A 19,527-nucleotide genomic window follows, 5' to 3' on the forward strand; every position below is an offset into this window, starting at 1 on the left:
AATTTCTGGGTGAATTTGACGTGTTTTGTCCCAGCACCTAAAGGCCATAACTGGTATTGCACCTCAAGGCACGTCCATACTGACTTAATTTCTAACACCGAATGAATATGAGTTTATACACAGCCTGCGAGGGGAAATAAACGTGGAATCAACTCAAACACAAGCTACAGTGCCTGTGTTCACTGTAACAAGTGATCGTGTGTTTGGTTTTGCTTGAGCAGCAGAAGTGGTAGCAACAACTGGAGTGTAAAGATTTCAGGATTAAACATCTGAGTTGATTTCAGTCACAAAGTAAATCACCCGGTTGGAAAAGTCAAGATGTAGCCATGCAGATGGTTGATGCCAGGATGGATCAGGAAATTACTGTTCTTCTAACCCTAACCAGAACCACTAAGAAGTATATTGTCTTGACTTTCCTGCTAACAAGCGAGAGAGGATAAAAAATTAAGACTGAAACATGTAAAAGAAGCAGGAATTTACACTTAGCAGTGGTCCACAGGACTGGCTCAATTCCTAAGTTGTCACTTTTACACATTCACTGTTTTCTTAATAATCTCATCTGACCCATCTGTTCGTACCTAAGTACGACCTTTAAAGTAGCACCTCCACACGGAAAGGAAGAGCAGCTTCTATATCCAAGAAAACATCCTTCTCTGATTGGGACGCTCAGGTTTATCGGCTGATTTTCAGCTTCTTGACTGCAGTCGGCCTATCAGCAAAAAATATAACGTTAACCGAGTAGTTTACCTAATGTTGCATTGATTTGGCCTGAGACTGACAGGATTAACTTGAAATGTCCAATAGGAGGCAGCCGAGTTCCATAGCAAGCTATTTATTGTTCAACAATAGCATTTTGTTTGGCTAATTGAGTCCTGAAAAGTCACTGATTCGGCAATAGTTTAACAGGCTAAAAGAGCTTTTGTTTCAGGTAATAAGAAACGTTGGTTAATACCGTTATCTTCTTATAATTGTTTATCGTTTCACTGATTTTAGAGGAAGAGAAAAAATGGCTAAACCGATCCATGTTGGCTATCAGCCATTAATAATTAATATTTCTAACACCATCGATATTGGCCCACAATTACAGAGTCGGGCTTCCTTAGATCGAGGGGTTCTTTAAACCCCGGGGCAAAGTTCAACCCTCAGATATAACACCTGCTTTGCATTATTTTCAGTCTAAACATGACACGACTTTACTAAAAACCACTTTTTGTCACATCCTAGCTGAGTTTAGATAATAAAATGTCTTGATTAAGAGTTAGAAAACGTTCATAGTTATGGCTAAAATACATTCTTTTTACAATGCAACAATCACCTTAAAGGACACCATTTTGACACTTTATGACTGCCAGGTTGGGTTTATGCAACGACTTAAATTACTCAGGACTAGAAATCAAAACATTTATCGATTGGGGTTAAAAAACATCACAGTTAGGAATCAAATACATTCTTTGTATGACGCCTCTGACACCATTTTGGGGCCCTGGAGCCATTTTCTCTTCACATGCAGGTACTCTCACAACCACTAGAGTTTGCATGTACTTTCATCATATTTATAGGTAATTATTTCCTATTTTTGGGATGAGAACTCACATTTTCAATGTGGTAGAAAGTGAAAAAAATACCTAAATAGCAGCACTGTCTTCACACCAAATCAGCGTTTTGTGTTATTTTACCAGCAGTTAAAGAAGTCACTTTTTACATTGTTTAATATCCTTTGAAAGGATTCATTCTGGAGAGTTGAGCAGAATAAACACTGAAAAAGAGTTAAATTCTGTTAAATTAACTGCTGTGATTGAGGGCAGTGGCATCCTGTGAGAATTAATTTAATGTATGAAAGTAAAATAAAAAAACTGATCGCAGCCAGAGTTGACCTTTAAATTGTCAATAAAGAATCATTATTGAACTTTAGAACCCAAATAAATCAATTATTTTGACCACAGTCTCTATTATGTTTAATGTGGGTTAAAATTGAGGACATCTTTATGTCTGTTGTAAACAATAATAACATTAAATAATAAATAATAATAGCATTAATAGATAAATAATAAACAATAATAACATTGTTGATTGAGAAAAGCAAATAAATTGGGCTGAAAAATGACTTTTTGCAGACAAAAGGCACAGAAAGGCTTTCTTTCTTTTTAAATTCCAGTAGACAAAGCATCTTTACTCTTTTTTTTTAGAACAAATACAGGAAAATAAAAAATTCTAACAATTCACCGATGAAAATGGGCAATCTCAAATAATCACGAGATCTCAATCAAATGTTCTGCCTCTCCGTCACCTCCACTGAACATGTGGATGTGGAAAGATAAAAAGCTGCTGTGATTGAAGGCAGTGGCATCCTTGTGATTTAATGAGTCTTTTCTTTCTCCGTATGCTGCTCTCTTTATGTGCTCCACCTGAGCGCCACAGCCTCCTGCTGCCCGTCACCTTGACCTTTACTGATGATTCCTCGCTGGCTTAATGAAGGTGGAAACGCCACTTAACATTAGCTGTTATCTGGTGTTTCGAGCAGTGTGCCACATTGTCAAAATAGCTGATTAGATTTGAGTTTTTCTCTTTTTTTTTGGTGAACTTTGGGCTTAAGTTGATCTTTGGACTCTTTTTGTTTAATTCACTGACTGAGGACTGATTTTTCTCTGATTTATCATGCTGACATTTAATTAGAAACGGTACAAAATACGCGAAAAAGTTGCAAACAAAAAGAAAAACATGACTTTTAGATTAAGGTGACATGTCTGTAATTCCCTTGTAAGGTTCCTTTATATCAAACAAACAAGGTGTTATATTGCTATGGCTATAATATTATTTAATGCAATATTAGCACAGTTCTATTAACATAAAAACAGGTTATTATGTCACAAGCAGGGTCACATCCTCAATACTTCTTCTGAGATTTATAGCTGGTGGAAATTCACAGTCTGCAAATTATATTAACCCCACTGGCAACACTTTAATCTTCTATGTATCACTTCTAAAGCATGACATTGAGTAGTTGGTATAAAATTAACTACAATCCAGCTTTAAACAGATATAGATGTTGGCCGGTGGTTTGAATTAATCACAGCTGTGAGCATCTATGTGGCTGCTGAGGAGAAAATGACTAAAAAAGTACATTTTCTTTGCTATGACTTGCTGACCAATATTATACCCTAAAAATAGGCCATAATAGACCAGATATATGATGTGAGATAAACCATTTAATATCTTTTTGCACCCAGTATTTAGCAAATCCAGATTTTTAGGCTCTAAGAAAAATAACACAAAATCTAAACAAGACAAAACAGTAGAAATTGAGACTTCGAGTCATTTTAGAGGATGAAAATGAAGAAGAAACTAATATTTTTAAATATTTTTTTCCCTGTTTCACACTGTGGATCATCGTTCAGAGCCACCATGAATTCATGCAACAGAAATAATCTGATGTGCTCTCAGCTGTGATCCACAGCCTCCATGTGATGCGGGTCGCTGAGGACATGACCGGAGCAGTGAACTGCGTTGCTGTCGAGGGCACGCAAGGGTCAGAGGGCTCTTTAAAATGAAAGTTTCTGGCGAACCGCAGATCAAATGCGAAAGTTACGGAGCGCTGAAAGATGGGCGATGAAACCTTGCTCTCGTGTGATGGAGCATTTATATTAGGCTTTGATATGACGAGATTCAGCACTTTAAAATCGCAAAACTATGCTGTCAGAAGTGGGATTCGAACCCACGCCTCCAGGGGAGACTGCGACCTGAACGCAGCGCCTTAGACCGCTCGGCCATCCTGACGTCATTTACGTGCATTATGTACATGGAAAAAAATGCGTTTCCGCTCTTTAATCACTGTTTTTTCCAAGTTTCTGTGTCATAAAGCAGATTTAATGACAGCGGCTTATCTGATGGGAAGAGGTACGAGTTCACAGTTAAAGAATTTAACAAGTTCTTACAAGCTATTACGATTTAATATGACGACTGAAACGCCAGCATTTCATCAAGATTGCCCACTTCTGTATCTTTGCTTTTTATAAACGCAATCAGTTTTGATAAATCCTCTTAATTTTAATTTAAACAAGCGTTTAATACGCTTTCAGCGTCGAGCATCGACGTAGATCTAACACACAATTACGTTTACATGTTGTTTTAATCTGATATTTCTGCAGCTCAGCATGAATAATTGAAAGCCGGTGGTGAAAGTTCAAGTTGGAGTTCACGTGAGGACCCGAAACACGTGCAGAAACCCTGCAGGATTCTCAAAACTGTGGTTATTAACTTTAGTTATGCAGCTTCATACTGATGCCCGTGAATACTGTATCCGCTCCCAGCTTCTATTTGAGGCCATGTGATGTTTACACTAAATGAAATGCTCTGACCCCGAACTCCAGCCTGTGTTTTGTTTGTTTTATGGACTTCTGTGTGATTTGCAGCCAGCACAGCGACATTTGTAGGACCCCGATGAGCTTTAGTAAATCCACGGCTTCTCTTCGCCTTTTTTCACCGACTCCCGAGTGTTGCACAGGCTGATCCCAGTGTTTGTTGTCCTGTTTTTAAATTCAGCACTCAGTCAGTCAACGTGATTCTACAAAATACCACCATTTAAGTTCCTTTACACGAGGCATTAAAATGTTGAGACTAAATTCAAAAAGACGGAAAAGATTATTTCAAAAAGGATTCTCGAAGTTGTGGAGCAGCTGCTAAGCCGGTTGGAATATAAATAGCCCCCCATTTCGAAGTGTTAATGTTAAAAGAGGTGTCAAATGCAGGTGAAAGCACCGCTCTGGGGGCTAAAATCACATTTGCTTAATATTTCATTAATCAGGCAGGTTCCACGAAGCTTAAAAGGGAGACACTGCTATGGTAAAAGGCACGAAGCAATAACAAGCACCCAATTAAAACACACTGTCTTACTAAAGCATCTTAATTGCTCTTTCCAGTCATTTGCAGTCGCCGTTTTTCGCTGTTTCTTTCCCCTCGTGACCGTTTACCTCGCTTCTCCAAACCGTCCGCTTTGATTGGCTCGGACGCCGCACATGCCTGTCATCCTGAAAATCCCCATCCTGGCAACCCCTCCCTCATCTGCATCCCACTCATCCGACTCTGCTGAAAAAGCAGCGGTTTAATGAAGCTTAGAGGACTGACGCTGCATCAACTTGTTTAATAATGTTCGCTGCAGAATTGGGCCGAGGTGACAGATCATTGGATTTCACCACCACTGATCTGATGGCTTTTGGAGGAGGAGGTGGAGGGGGTTGTGATTATGTGCTGACTTCATATACAGTGCGCGAAATTAGCGAAATATTAGCAGGAGAGAAAGATTATGCAGACAAACACACACACCAAAGCACACTCACCTGTTCCGGCTCTGGCCTACTCAGCACTAATGACTGTGTGATTGGATTATCCAGGCTTTTAGCAGCAACACAGCTGCAGCTGACAGAGAAGCTACCCTGCTTAGGTCAAGCCGGGGTCAACAAGAGGCCAGCGAGGCCACGACCTTTGCAGAAGAGGAGGCCTTCGGCGGGGCAGCAGAAGAGGAACGGAACGGAAGATTTCAAGAGACAAATCACGCGAGGAGGGAGGGCTCTTTTTTTTATTATTTTAGCTGGATGGTGACAGGTTTGATATCTGCAAATTCAGAGGGGAGGATGCCCAAATTTAAGGGAAGCAGGAAAGATGGAGTGTGCTAGAGGAGGGAGACGGGATGTGTTGTGACAGAAGAGCCTCGCGGACACTGCTGGCCTCCTGGTGACTCCACTGTACGCGCCAAACACAAACAAACAGGGCCGCTGCCACAAGTCTCATCCGCTCTAATGTGAAACTCTTATTCCCCCTCACACACACACACCATCTTCTTTTTTTGCTGTTTCTTCTTCTTCTTCTTTTAATATCCGCTTAATGGGATATTTAATGAATAAGCTGCGGCTCCCACCTGACATCATATCATGAAGCAGATTTAAATCGCATTCTATACCCCGCGCATGAATATTTGAGGCTGCAGGTGTAAATGAACGCGTCCAGGCAGTTGTTCCTGAAAATAGCAGTCTGATTATTCAGTCCCCTGCGGGGGGATTTGTCGCTGCATTAGTTTAGACCAGAGGATGATGTCCAAGTCTATTGGAATGCGTAAGTGACAATATTCCCCTGCGATTGCTCCCAGCGCACAGATACGCGCAGATCCACGATCACCGGCCGGTGAATCTGAGGGAAAATGCGCGCAAATGAGGCGTCGATCATCCTGAAAACTTTTCCTGAAGACTGGCTCTGTTATAACGTCCATAAGCGTGTTTTTCCTTTCACTTTTGTCCAAAATGCCCTGTCTTAATATATATATGTGTGTGTGTGTGTGTATTTTTCACTGCATTAGTTGCTTATTTAATTCTCACTTTTGAGAAAATCTCACCTCAATCAAAACGAGATCTTTGGCCTTACTTAATTCTGGGATCATTCATATGTGCAATAATGATCTTTAACTGTGTTCTTGTGTTTTCTTGCGTCACGTTCTCCATTAATATGAATTAATATATCGTTATGAAGTGAACTGGACGACTTTTAACTCCACTTTACTGCTGCTGTGTGTTGTAAAATTATCGATAGATTCAGTTAAACTGATCATATGCGCAGTCCTGTTTTTAGTATTATTAATATTATTTTATTTGGAAGCATTGTTAAAAAGAAGGCGGAATTTTGACCCTAACCAGCAATATTGTGACTCATTTTTAAATACATGTGGTCAACAATATATTACAAACGTATTAAAACAATTTGCATCTTCATTTTCAAATGAGTAGCATTGAAGCAGCATTTTCAGCCGAGTTAAACTGCATTTTATATGTCGTTATGAGGGTCTATCCTGGGAAAAGCAACTTCAGACTGTAAACCAGGTCATTTTATATGATATGTCACATTTTTGAAGGCGTGTGTCTGTTGTGATTCAACAGGAACGTGCGACTTCCTGCCGCCCCCTCTGAGCTCTGTAGGTGTCGCTCGAACTCTGCGATCTGCCACTTGTTGCTCTGCTTCTTCAACAGGTTCCACCTCTGTGCTGAGGCCAATATCTGCAAGATGTCTGAGTTTGAGTTGTAAGCAGGAAGGTGAATGCGTCTGCACGTCACTGGTCCCACACTGTAGCTCATTATTCCGCTGTGGTCCGGTCCAGTGGCCCCAGACACGCTGTCAGAGTCGCCCATCTCTGGCTGTAATGACAGCACTGTCTCACAGTGATGATGTCAGAGGGGAAGCTGTCTGTTGAACCCGGCACCGAGTGGCACAGACGCTGGTCACCGTCCCCGGGTCGCGTAAGTGGAGGAAGCAGGGTGTCTGGTCATGATGGGCCGGCCGTGCCACTGTCTGCAGCTGCACACTGAACCACTCAGTCAGCAGCTGGATGCGCGAGGGCGGAGCTGTGTTTGCATGAATCTAATTTAATCTAAAACATCTAATCGTCTCTTAGTCTTAAATCATGACTTGCTGCTTGTCTGATCACATTCAGCGGACTCAGGGGAACTAATTCAAACTTTTAAAAAGATAAATACCTGCACACGCGCCTTGTTTTTGCTTAAACTCGTGTTGCAGGCTGACAAAACTTCATTTCAACGACCAATTTTGGCTTTATTTGTTGACATTACTTTACAAAAGCAAAATCTTAATGGCTTTAACTTCCAATATAACAACACCGTAACTGTAGATATTCCCATATAAGTACATTTCCTGCATGAAAAATCCTATTTAAGTACAGGAATACAAGCAGCTAGTAATATAATGGTTAACTGTAACTTTACATTCCTTATTAAAAAGTATGTGTGTAAGAAGCTTGTTTGAACTACTTTAAATATGGGTTTTATGCAGGGAAAACATGTCAATTTCAGGTGATTATCAGGAATAAAATAAGCTCTTTTTGAGGAATTGAATCATTTAAACATTAATTGAAATGAGACCATGCTTGGAGTTTAGAAAGGGAAGAAAAATCACTGTTTGGTGAAGTTTTTCACAGCACTTTGACCAAAAAACACTGATTTTTGTAGTTTTTTTTTTACCTTAAAAGTGGAGTGAAATAAATGGTAAAATACAAGTACTTTAAAATGTCAATACTTCAGTAAATGTTTAAGTGTTAAAGTAGAGTAAAATAATACAATGGTGGTATAAATCCTGAACTTCGAGCCATTTAAGGCCTTTTTCTGCAGAAAATAAAAGAAAACACATTTAAAGTCAATTTTATTTCATAATTATCACCTTAATTTGTATAAAAACTAACAAAGTGGCATAACTGATTAATTAGTCTCTTGATTAAAGGCATTTTCCAATGTTTTATATTAGAAAACTATTAAATAAATAATTCCATTAACAGTTGTTTTTATTAGCAGTTAAATCAAAATCATTTAATAAATTTATAGTAATTTCAACACATCCTCAGAAGCGTCTTCTTACACTTTAGTGATGACTTTTAAAGAATATTTCTGGAGTATTTTTGGCTCTTTATAACAGTATAATTCAGGCTTTATTTTGATTTAAATGGTTATTTGTGGCCTCGTCTGTAATCCAGGCTGCAGCTGACTGAATAATGAAGGTTAAAGTCTGCTGGAAGCAGCAAACTTACGTGTTTTAAACATGTTAGAAAGCAGCAGATTTTACTGTGAGGTCATATTACAAAGACGCTGTCAGAGAAACCGGAAAAAGACGACTTTTAGGGTCAAAAGGTTGGGAGAAAAAAAAAAAATGTTCATCTCCGAGACCACACCCATGTCTCCCCCTCTCTTTCTCTCCATCTTTCATCCCTCCATCACAGCATCACTCCTCCCTCCCTCTTCTCTCGTCACACAGCCTGTATTTCTCCTTCTTTATTCCTTACCTTGCGTTTCCTCCTGATCGTCTCTCCTCTCCTCTCAGCGTCCATTTGTCCAATATTCCTTCCTTCTGCCTCTCGGCTTCTTTCTTTTCCTCCCTCCAACTTGTCTCCTCGAGCATTTTTGGCGAGTTCTCCTCCAAACTTCCTTCCTAAAACATTCACTTCCCGATATTTCAACCCTCCGTCTCCCTCCCACTCCCCTCCACTTCTTCTTCTTCTTCTTCTTTTTGCTCGCCCTCTCTCCTCCCACCATCACTCCCAAATCTTCACCTCCTTTCTTTCCTCCCTCCACCCCACCGCACTTTTCATCTTTTCTCTTACCTCTCCCCTCCGTCTCCCCCCTCCTCCCCCTCTCTGGGTAGCTGGTGGGGCCCTTCCATTAGTCCTGACATGCAGAGGTACTGATTCTGTAAAGGTCCTGACCCTCACAGTGGGCTTCGCCAGGGCTTAGCCCTGCACACCCACACATCTGCGTGCATAACTCGCCATTTCCACAGCACACTCACATGCACTCAGACCCACGGTGACACGCACACAACCACGGCCCGCTTTCATCACGCTGACAAGACTTAACCCCTCCCTCAGTAGCACCAACTGACTGCACAGCTGCTGTGGTTGTAAGTGTGTGTGTGAGAGAGTCAGATGTGCACTGGGAGAAATCCTTCTTAATTGGACTGCTGCAGGCTTGGGAAAGACCCAGAGCCACTCTCCACTTCTCACTTTCTCTTTCTCACGCCTTTCTCTCTTTTTTTTTCCTCAGCCGCAGTCGTTTTGTCCTGCGTCTCTAACATCAGCGAACAGGCGCCAAGAGTTAGACGCTCCTGTTACAGCCGGCTACTTTGCACTCTTGCACTGGTTTTGGCTCCTGTATGGAAACAGCTTTGGTGCAAAAACCAACCACAGGACAGCATGTAATAAACTGTAGGCTTTCAGCATTAAAATATTCATGAACCTGCTTAAAGTGACATAACAGACCTGACAAAGCTTTGACCCGTCAATAAGCAAAAAAACAGGTGGAAAAGCATTTCGATGGCTTTGTTTCTGTGGAGGAAAGTAAGCTGATAAGCTCATATTTAAACTAGATTTTTTGGAATGAATTCAAGTCGAATTTGGACAAAAACAAGCAAAGAAAAAGTAAATAAAGAAACTTACGAGTCATAATAAAAGGTTCAGGTCCACATGAAGCACAACACGAGTGACTTTCATTTTGCAAACCTTTACTCGAGTCCAACTCCGTCTCCTTCGGATATCCTGGAGGAAAAAGTGCTTCCAAACACTCCACTAAAGGTGTGGCAGGATGTATTTTCTGCTGAATGTTTTGTTGCTTTCGCTTTAATCAAACTAACAACCTTCAGCTGCATCTGAGCCACGTGCCGCTGCTTGGACAAGCTGCCGTTACTCAGTGCAGCAAAGAGTCCTGAAGGAGCACAACAGGACATCAGGTGCAGGGATATCATCCAAGTTCTTCAAAGATGTGAAATTATTCTAAATCATAGAATAAGAATTGTGATTCTTATCTGATTTGATGTTTCGAGGCACTTGAACTTTAAAGGAGACGATCTTTTCCTTTTAAAGTGTTTTTCTGACTAGCTTTTATAGTTCTTCACTGGGTAATACCTTTAGCTCCATATTTCCTGACTAATCTGACTTTATCATTGTTTGATGCATTCAAAACCTCCCCTATAAGAGCCCTGATTGGTTCTGTGTGCAGCTTATGGCACCTTCCTGTGTGCTCCAGGTCAGCCTGAAGCTCTTCTGATATGTTATCCGGTGGTTTTCATGTCAATCTGCAGGAATTTTAACAGCACATGCTCCAAAAATGTTTTAAGATCCGGTTTGATTACAAACATTGAATAGAGAAAGGAAAATTAATCAGTTGTTGTTGTCGTTGTTCTGTAATTTGGCATCGTTTGCTGAAATATTAAATCATGAGGACAAGGAAAGAGGTAAGGTGGGGAAGCAGAAATAAGAGGAAGAAGAAGAAAAAGAACCTTTCACTACAAAGATGAAAAATGTCAGTTTCTATCTGATCAACAGCCAAACTGCTTTCAACACCTTGTTTTTTTTAGTGATTCATTCAAACTCCACAATCCACAGCAAAAGTTGAACTTTTTCACTGTATTTAAAGCAAACTCTGGAGGAGGAATAGATGGACCTGTGGTTCCAGATCATTTTGTTTAGAGGCGTTAAAAGTCATGCTAATGGTAATGTGAATTTGATATAATAAGGGCCTGATACCCTGAGCCGTTAAAGTAAACGAAGGCCTCTGCTTCGCTTACATTCATTCATTTTCAATAACCGCTTCATGCAATTCAGGAATTCAGGGTCACGGTGAGGCTGGAGATTATCCAAAGCGCCACAGGGTGAGAAGCTGGTCATCTATCACAGAGCCACACATCCAAACCCCAAAGAGAAATGTTCCAGCAGAGATTCGAGTCCACTGAGCAGCTTATTTACATACAGACAGTCTAAAATCTTTGCTAAAAGTTCAGAGTAGACTTACCGGGACTGTGTTAGAGAGGTTTGCTTCAACTAGACCAGATTTAAAGCTTTGTATGTTGCAGTGTTGGGTGGCATCATGGTGGAGGAGTCAGCTGTGGCCTTCCTGTCTGCAGCGTTCTTCCTGTTCACGGTCGGGTTTCTTTCCCACAATCCAAAGACACGAGTGCTAGGATCACTGGTTATTGTACACTGGGTCTTTCTGTCTCTCTGGCAACCTTTTCCGGGGGTGTATATACCCCACCTGGAGTTAATACCGGCTGCATCTTTCAAACCGAAACGTAATTTAAAGTGTTTTACAGAACAAAAGGAAAAGTTTGAAGGACACAGGTCAGGAGAGTAAACAAATAGTTAAAGATTGGTAGAAACAACGTGTATAAAAGCAATTCCCAAGAAGCTGTAAAATACAAAAATTCAAACATTTGGCTCTGAAAAACATACATTTTAGCTTAGAAGGTCAGGATTTCATATCCAGACTGGGAGCTGTTTTACAGCCAAGGAGCCTGACTAAAAGAATTCAGTGAACCACAAGTGAAACATATATAAAATATGCTCTCAGGGCAAATATTTCTCCAGGGGCTGAAGGGAACAATCCCTTTAAATGTGACAAGGAGCACTTTAAATTCCACATTTCACAGGGAGACAATGAGACCTGGTAATATATTATTGTCCTGTGTGTGGAACATGAACCTGAGAGTAACACCGAGCTTCTTTACAGTGAAGAAGACTGGGTCTGGGTCTTCTAGTGACGTCACGGTTTAGTGGGTGGAGCTAACAGAGCCATTAGAGTCCGTTCTGAAAAAACGACCTCCTATCCGCTTTTCTTAAGCTCTTTTCCTTGACCTCATTGGAAAACATCATGTGGTTAAAGAAAGATGGTAGAAAACATTCTAAAGGACTCAGAAAAAAGCCGACCTTCGGTTGTGATGTGGGTCTGCAGCACTGAACCTACAAATGTTCAATATATATATTCAACAAAAAGCGCTTTAGATAACGTGTATAATGCAGTTTTCTCCCATTGTAACATGCAGGTTTTCTCAGTATAATAAGGCACAATATATAATGTTACTTTATTAACCAGGTTCACCCTCCTGCCATCATATTTGTCCACACAAATCACATTTAGTATAACTGGATGAAAATAATCGAACATCATGCTCATGTGGCAGAGATATCTCCTTTCTTACATCAAGGATTGTCCATTATTTCCTCTGCTAAAGATGATAATAAATCAAATCATTACTATTCAACAGGATCCCTGGACGATCTTTAGAGTTTTGCAATATTCACACATTTTTATGGCAACATAATATTTATTATAAGTAAAAAAATACGTAACATCAAGCAAATGGTTTTATTTTATTTCGATGCATCCTTTTTATTGGACATCCAGATTTGCTTCCACTTTAGGAAGCAGGTGGCTGAATGAAGCAAAAAAGGATTTTACTCAGAACTGATGCGGTTGAATACGACTAAAAGCTGGATGAGATGTTCAGATGGTCCAAACTGGTGAAAATTCAGGGCAGGAAACACAAACATTCAAGGATTCTGAGCTGAAACAAAGTCCCATCGTCCATCTATTTATTTGATGGCTCGTATAACTGATGATGTATTTGAGAAAAAGCAATTCAACTATATCTAAATGTTTCAGTCCCACGGTGGAGAAGAATAACTTAGTGGGCAATGATGGCCAAAACCACCAAGACTGGATGCTCATTAATTACTCTAACCAATTAAAGGTGGTGCACATCTCTTAAAACTGCCCCAGAGATGGAAAATGTTCAAGGTAGTGCAATCCAGAGTAAGTATATAGTTGGCTAATGAATCTCTAAGGTTTTAAGAGCCAACAATGTTAACCTAATTTTTAACTTAATTTAAAAAAAGAGCTAATTATAGCTCATCCAGGCCTTTATGTCTCGGGTTTTGACAGATAAATGGAGCATCAGCAGCATAACAGATGAAATGTGAGTCATGTTTCCTGATGAAAGAAGAGTGTAAAGAGAAAACAGAACTGGTCCCAGCCCAGAACCCTGTGGAACTCCATGACTAACCCTGGGATGTGTGGAGGACACATCACTGTTAGTGGAATCGACCCGTTAAATGTGACCAGTCCATGGTGGTACCCTTGATCCTCATGATGGGGTCAGTGGTGTCGGGTGTTCAGGAACTCTCTGGGGCAATAAGGACTTTAACCGGTGCAGTTTCAGTGCTATGACAGTCTCTAAATCCAGATTGAAACTCTTCATACAGACCATTACTCTGAAAATGGGCCAATAATTCATTTAGAAAAGCTTTCCCAAGGACTTCAGAGACAATAAAACCCATCATGATATTTAATGCCAAAACTGAATTTCAAAGAAACAGATGTTTGAAGATTTATTCTTGAATATGATTGAATTCGATGTTCTTTTCCAAAACACCAGTTCCAGAAATATTCTCCGTACTAATTAACTCACACAAAAATTCATGTGACACCATTTATATGAAACAAAAAACCAGCAAACTGCAGATTTCTTAACTAGACTGAAACTGTAACCCGGCCTCTCCTCCCTGACGTGTCACACTCATAAACTCTCCTCCTCCTCTTCCTCCTTTCGCCTGTTTTCTCTCCTCCCCCCCGACTCCCTCCTGTTCTCCCCCCTGCCATTCTCAGCCCGTTGCTGCTCACTGTAACTGGCAACTTTGCTTCTCTCCTCTTTTGTGGCGATGACAAAGGGGGTCAGTGCCCTCTCAAAGGCTATGTTGCAGGCTGTCACATGAGGCGGACACTCTGGGACGGCCTAGCGTTATCTACTGTGACAACTCAGATTACTTCCACAGCCTCCTATCTGATCAGCACATCCAATTCAATTAGTGGAAATTAGTACTGGTTCCCCCACCCACCCACTTCTTCCCTCTCGTCCTCCCTTGGCTGCCACCTCCCCTTCTCCCCGCCTGCTGTGAATCTCCAAAAAAGCTACCAAGCTTTAAGCAACTCGTCCAGGCTGGCAAACTGGCCGGTGAACAACTTTGGGTCAACTTGTAGTCCCAATCGCCTCCATCCCTTCACCCCGCCACCCCCTGCCCTCTTCCTCCAATTATCCCCTCTAACACACACATACCCACAATGACTCATTCACACATTCATACCAGATGAATGACCAGAGCGCATATTCAAAGTGACACATCACATAGAAACCGTCTGTAAAGATTTCTGCACATAAACTCCCACAGGTCCGCTTTTAGTGCACCAACCGTGCACAAAAATGAGTATGCAAACATGAACTATATCTTTTAAGGTCCCTCTCAGGTAAAAATCTACTTCTTTATATATGCTAACATGTCCATAAGAAGTTATTTATGTGTTAGATGACAATTAGGAGCTAAATTAGCCACCAATGCTACACCAAGCTACAGTTACAGCACAAGAGTGAGTTATGACTTAAAGTATGTCCAACACTGGACTGTGTGGGAAAATGTCTTCTCAAACAATCCACAGTTGCTTCTATCTTTCTCTGAGGGAGATTGTTGTACATTTAGATATATACATTTAGATATACGTTGTCTTTAAGTCACTTTCATGGAGATTTTCTCAGATGATGCTGCGGTTATAAAAGATTTTATTAGAGCAGAGCGACGGTCTGGAAATGCTTTAAGGGGCCGTGAGTTGAGACGTAGTCTTAATGGGGCTGATTTTCAGTTACAACTTGTGGCGTTTTCCACCATATGACAAAAGAAACAGGAAAATATGTGAATGAAAGCAGCTTTAATGGGAATTCAGCTGTATTTATATACACTTTTGCTTCAACTTTCAAGGTTATATGGAGCACCTTGGTCTATTTGAGTCTAGTTAAGCATATGTATGAGTGATTTAATCCTTAACAGCATTATCTGGTGTGTTTTTACAGTTTTGAGAGGCTTGATTTCATACGATTTAAGTCAGACTTACATGTTACATGGATTTTAAAAGTCGCCTTTCGGCTGGACTAGCACAATAATTCAGTTTTTCCTATTTTGATGTAAACGTGCTTTGCGTCACTATGGTGGGGTCAGACAGGCTTTATGTTCTTCGTTGAAGATTAAAGAAACTAATCCTGACTATTTGCAGGGTGTGACTTTACAGCTAATGTGTATGTGCTGTGAGAAACCGATGAAATTAGAGGCTGGTGCAAGCTAGCAGCGTTAGCAGAAGCTAACAACTAGGCAGAGAGGGCGCAAGAAGCTAGGTGGACAGGCTACTTGCCGTGTTTTGCTCTTGTTGCAAATTTGACCGACATTATCTGTTTATGGCTGTGATAGCATGAAATCAGATGCTACTACAATAGAAGTGGATTCAGTTTATCTGGAGACATTTCAGTGTCCCATCAAAAACAAAGCGGAGGATGAAGCCTGCAGTCTTTAATCAGGCTGCTTAACAAATTTGACCTTTAAAAACAGCTGTTTTTTGCCTCAAATCTAATCATAGTGACTCCAGTAAGTTGTTCATGATTCCTGCCTTGCTGCTGCCAAATATAACCCAGTCATGAGAAAAAGAGCTCACAAACTTCTCTCATTTTAGAACACGTTTTAGCCAACGTTAGCATAGCATTGCTAGCTGCTAACATTGCTAACATTTTAAAGCCAAAGACTGTTTATAGATCCACATTCACTAATTGATGAAAAGGTGAAAAGTCATACCGAGCTCATTTTAAGGCAAGCTTTTCTTTTGAGGTAAAAACTTTTATATTCACATTTCTGAGGGTTTTTTAGGGGATTAATAGCTGCTGAAGTGTGACATCAACATAAACCCCTTTCACTTATTTTTCTTTTCTTTAGCTTCAAACTTGCCAACAGCATCTTGGTTCATAATTACTTCTGTCAGGGCAAAATTCTTCACCTATTTGGGAGCTATTCTGAGCAAGAGGGAGCAAGAGACCCCACATACACAACACACAAAGAGCTGTTAGCATCCCACTTTTAACTATGTAAGAGCCACTCTGGTGCAAAGTATTTGTCTCTAAATAAATGTTGTGAAAAGATCCTAACATCTGATCCAGGGACACTGGAGTTTGATTCATTCTTCACTTTGTGTGTGGATTTATAACAACACATTAAAATGTCATTTTGTAGTGTTTCTAGATTGCTGTTTACTTTTGTTTTATTATAAGTTTTTATTAGGTTTAGGAAAAGTTAATGGTTTAGTTTGACATCTGTCTCCAACAATCTCAAGATGAAGAATCTTTCCCAAAAAATATGCTAAAAGTCACGGTCATCTCACAATTCTTCTGCTGTACGTCTTAAATTGTGGATAAACACAGTTATAAAAGATGATGGAGACCAGAAACAAAGCTAAAAGAGGGTGAATACTTACTGGGAATTCATGTACCAGATGGCCAGAGACTCCAGAGTTTCCATTACTATTTAAGACAGATTTCTTCATTTGCAAATCATGTTTTCTTTTCTTTTTTCCAGCCTACCGAGTGATTTTTTCACCAGCTCTGTCACTTGTTTTCAACTGGCTTCTTTCATTTTAACAAAAAAAAAAACACAGAGGAAGAAGACATGAACTTTTCATGATAACAAAGCTACATTAAGTCCAGTTTACACTGTACGATTTGCTCGGTTTTAGCTCAAACATGGCAGCGAACATATTAACATTACAGCCCTTTTCACATATAATTCTGCCTTGATGGGCAAAAAAAAAGAATCATCCTCATTAACCTGTAACTGCTCCTCTTTGGTAATTCACACATACCAAACAGAGGTGGATCAGCACCGCATTAATCCTCACAGCAAGCCGACATCATGGGATCAGCTGAAAAAAGTTAACAATTCAAACTTTGTACTTGTCAGTCCAGAAGAAGAGTTAAAAGTCCTGCAGACTTCGGTCCAAAAGCTGTGTCCTGTGGAGTAAAGCAACACCAGTTTTTACTCTAGTTTCGACTCTTTGTGGGAGGGGGTGGTGGTTAAAGCAACCTGTGCTCGCCTGGAGATTCCACCACTGTTCTCACTTCTGGGCTTTTCACTAACTATCAATCATCTCTATACTTTGTTAGCTGTTAGTTTGCTTGCTACTGCCTCCTCTTCTTCTTCAGTTGCACACAACATGGCGGCTCACATCAAAGTGTTGTTACAGGAATCTCCTGTAAGCCCCTAAAGTTAGACAGCCGTACTTCCCAGCTACATAGAGCATAGGTGTTGCTTTTTCCGATTCAGTCGATAGTTTTTTATATCATAAAAAGTGTCAGTATAGTGCAATGGTTCCCAAAACTTGTAATCATAAACGGATATTTGATAATTGTGTCATTTAACAAGAGGAATGTCTGAACATTCATAGATCAACATGCATGAAATATGTCTCTGCACTTTATCTTTCTGCACTTCCTTCTATGCCTGCACCCTATCTCTACTCTGTCCCCTCTGACAGAGTCGGACTCCTGGGTTCCTTCTATGTAGCTTATTGTTAGCTTTTTATAAAGCTAGTTATATCTTCATTTGTAAGTCTCTTTGGATAAAAGCGTCTGATAAATACAGAAACATAAGCATGAAATATGTGGTTTCTGCTGTTGTCACCATTAATCGTCTCATGTTTATGTTTCTGTATTTATCAGACGCTTTTATCCAAAGCGACTTACAAATAAAGATTTAACAAGCTATACAAAAAGCTAACAAGCTATATAAAAAGCTAACAATAAGCTACATAGAAGGAACCCAGGAGTCCGACTCTGTCAGAGGGGACAGAGCAGAGATAGGGTGCAGGCAGAGAAGGAAGTGCAGAAAGATAAAGTGCAGAGATAGAGGGGGTAGGTAAGTACAAGGTAAGTGCTGGGATAGGACCCTCATGACCCTTTAGGTTCATCTTGTGGAAGTCATGACCCCCAGTTTTGGAACCACTGACTCAGTGTTTAAATTCACGCAATAACTCACAAATGCATAGTTGGACCATTGCCCCGTTACTTGTGGATCCCTTTTGTGTGCCGCTCACCCCTCCCTGCCTCTTCTCACCCTGTTGCTCACCCATTCTCACCCCCTCCAACTCCCCCCGTACAGCGCACACCTGGCCTTCACAAATTAGAGCCCTGGAAAACCAGCGAGCGGAGAGAAAAGCGGGATGCACGGAGCAGCGAGGGGAGGGAAATGGGGGGTATTTGGACGGCGAGGTCTTTCAGCATTCCGATGGAGCAAAAAGTTAATGACGGTCCTATTGTGTTGTGAGAAAGCTGGCCGGAGGAGAAGTGTTACAGGGAATCACCGCCTGTGCCAGTGAGCAGCGACAAAAGGGGGCCGGCCATAAGCTGCATTGATTTTTTTTTCATATTTATATCGCTTACGCATTATATCGCGCTGTGAAAAAGTTCATTCACTCATCCTCATTCACACATAATGAGAAGTGCTCAGAACAAAGACACATGTATAGTTACGGGTTTTATGGCATTTCTAGCCTAAAAACTTCGATTGTGTCAATTCTTTCATGTGTTTTTAATCATATTTAATCAACTTCTCACTCCTTAACTCCCTCTTCATAAAAGCCGCCCCAACACGCCCGCTTCCCTGCAGGCCTTAATGCATGCTGACAGCTTCCCTCCATAATTGGTGATCACACCCAGATGGATGGTTCCTTAATTTGCTGTTCCCAATAAAGCCAGGCCGGCAGCTCAAGGGAAAAGGGGCAGCGGGGGGAGCTGAGCTGTGATGGCAGTGGTGGTGAGGGGGCCATCCTTGATTTGTTGGTTATAGATACAAGAGCAGTAAACACCCTAGGCTGCGGGCCTGACAGTTTGACCAGGCTTTTGTTCACACGTCCGTTGAAAAGCAGAGTGGGGCCCCCTCCTCTGCCTCTGCCCCACATTACCCTGCCTCCTCCTCCTGCTCTTTCTTCTTTCCTCTTTCCCAATAACCCTGGTGTGTTCTCTCTAGCTCCATCTGTTTTTGGTGCAAACCCATGAAGATGTAGATGTGTGTGTGTGGGTGTCCTGAGTTTCTGCCAAACAGGATGAGGAAGTGATCTCTTGTGTCCATGTGTGTCTTTTCCCTTTTCACTCACTAAACGGATTGCTGGAGCTCAAGTGAATGGAGTGCAGAGAAATGAAGAGAAGTTCTCGAGGTTATAGGTTACCATCTTGGTAGGAACCTTGTGTCCATGTGTGGTCAAATTGGCTTTATTAGAGGGAGCACAAATAGGGTGACGGACCGGGTCGAGACCCCCTGTTACTAATGAGGGCAAGCCAGGGTGACCCCTGGGATGC

The 19,527-nt window shown here is 41.0% G+C and overlaps 1 non-coding gene across 1 annotated transcript; it reads right to left on the reverse strand.

The window, feature by feature from the left end:
• Positions 1–3,691: 3,691 nt before the first annotated feature.
• Positions 3,692–3,774, reverse strand: trnal-cag (transfer RNA leucine (anticodon CAG)). Its single transcript has one exon. It is a non-coding gene; the product is annotated as a tRNA-Leu (tRNA).
• Between the last annotated feature and the right edge of the window lie 15,753 nt (positions 3,775–19,527).

Source organism: Leuresthes tenuis, unplaced genomic scaffold (genome assembly GCF_036924035.1).
Source record: "Leuresthes tenuis unplaced genomic scaffold, fLeuTen1.0.hap1 SCAF_22, whole genome shotgun sequence".
Lineage (NCBI taxonomy): Eukaryota > Metazoa > Chordata > Actinopteri > Atheriniformes > Atherinopsidae > Leuresthes > Leuresthes tenuis.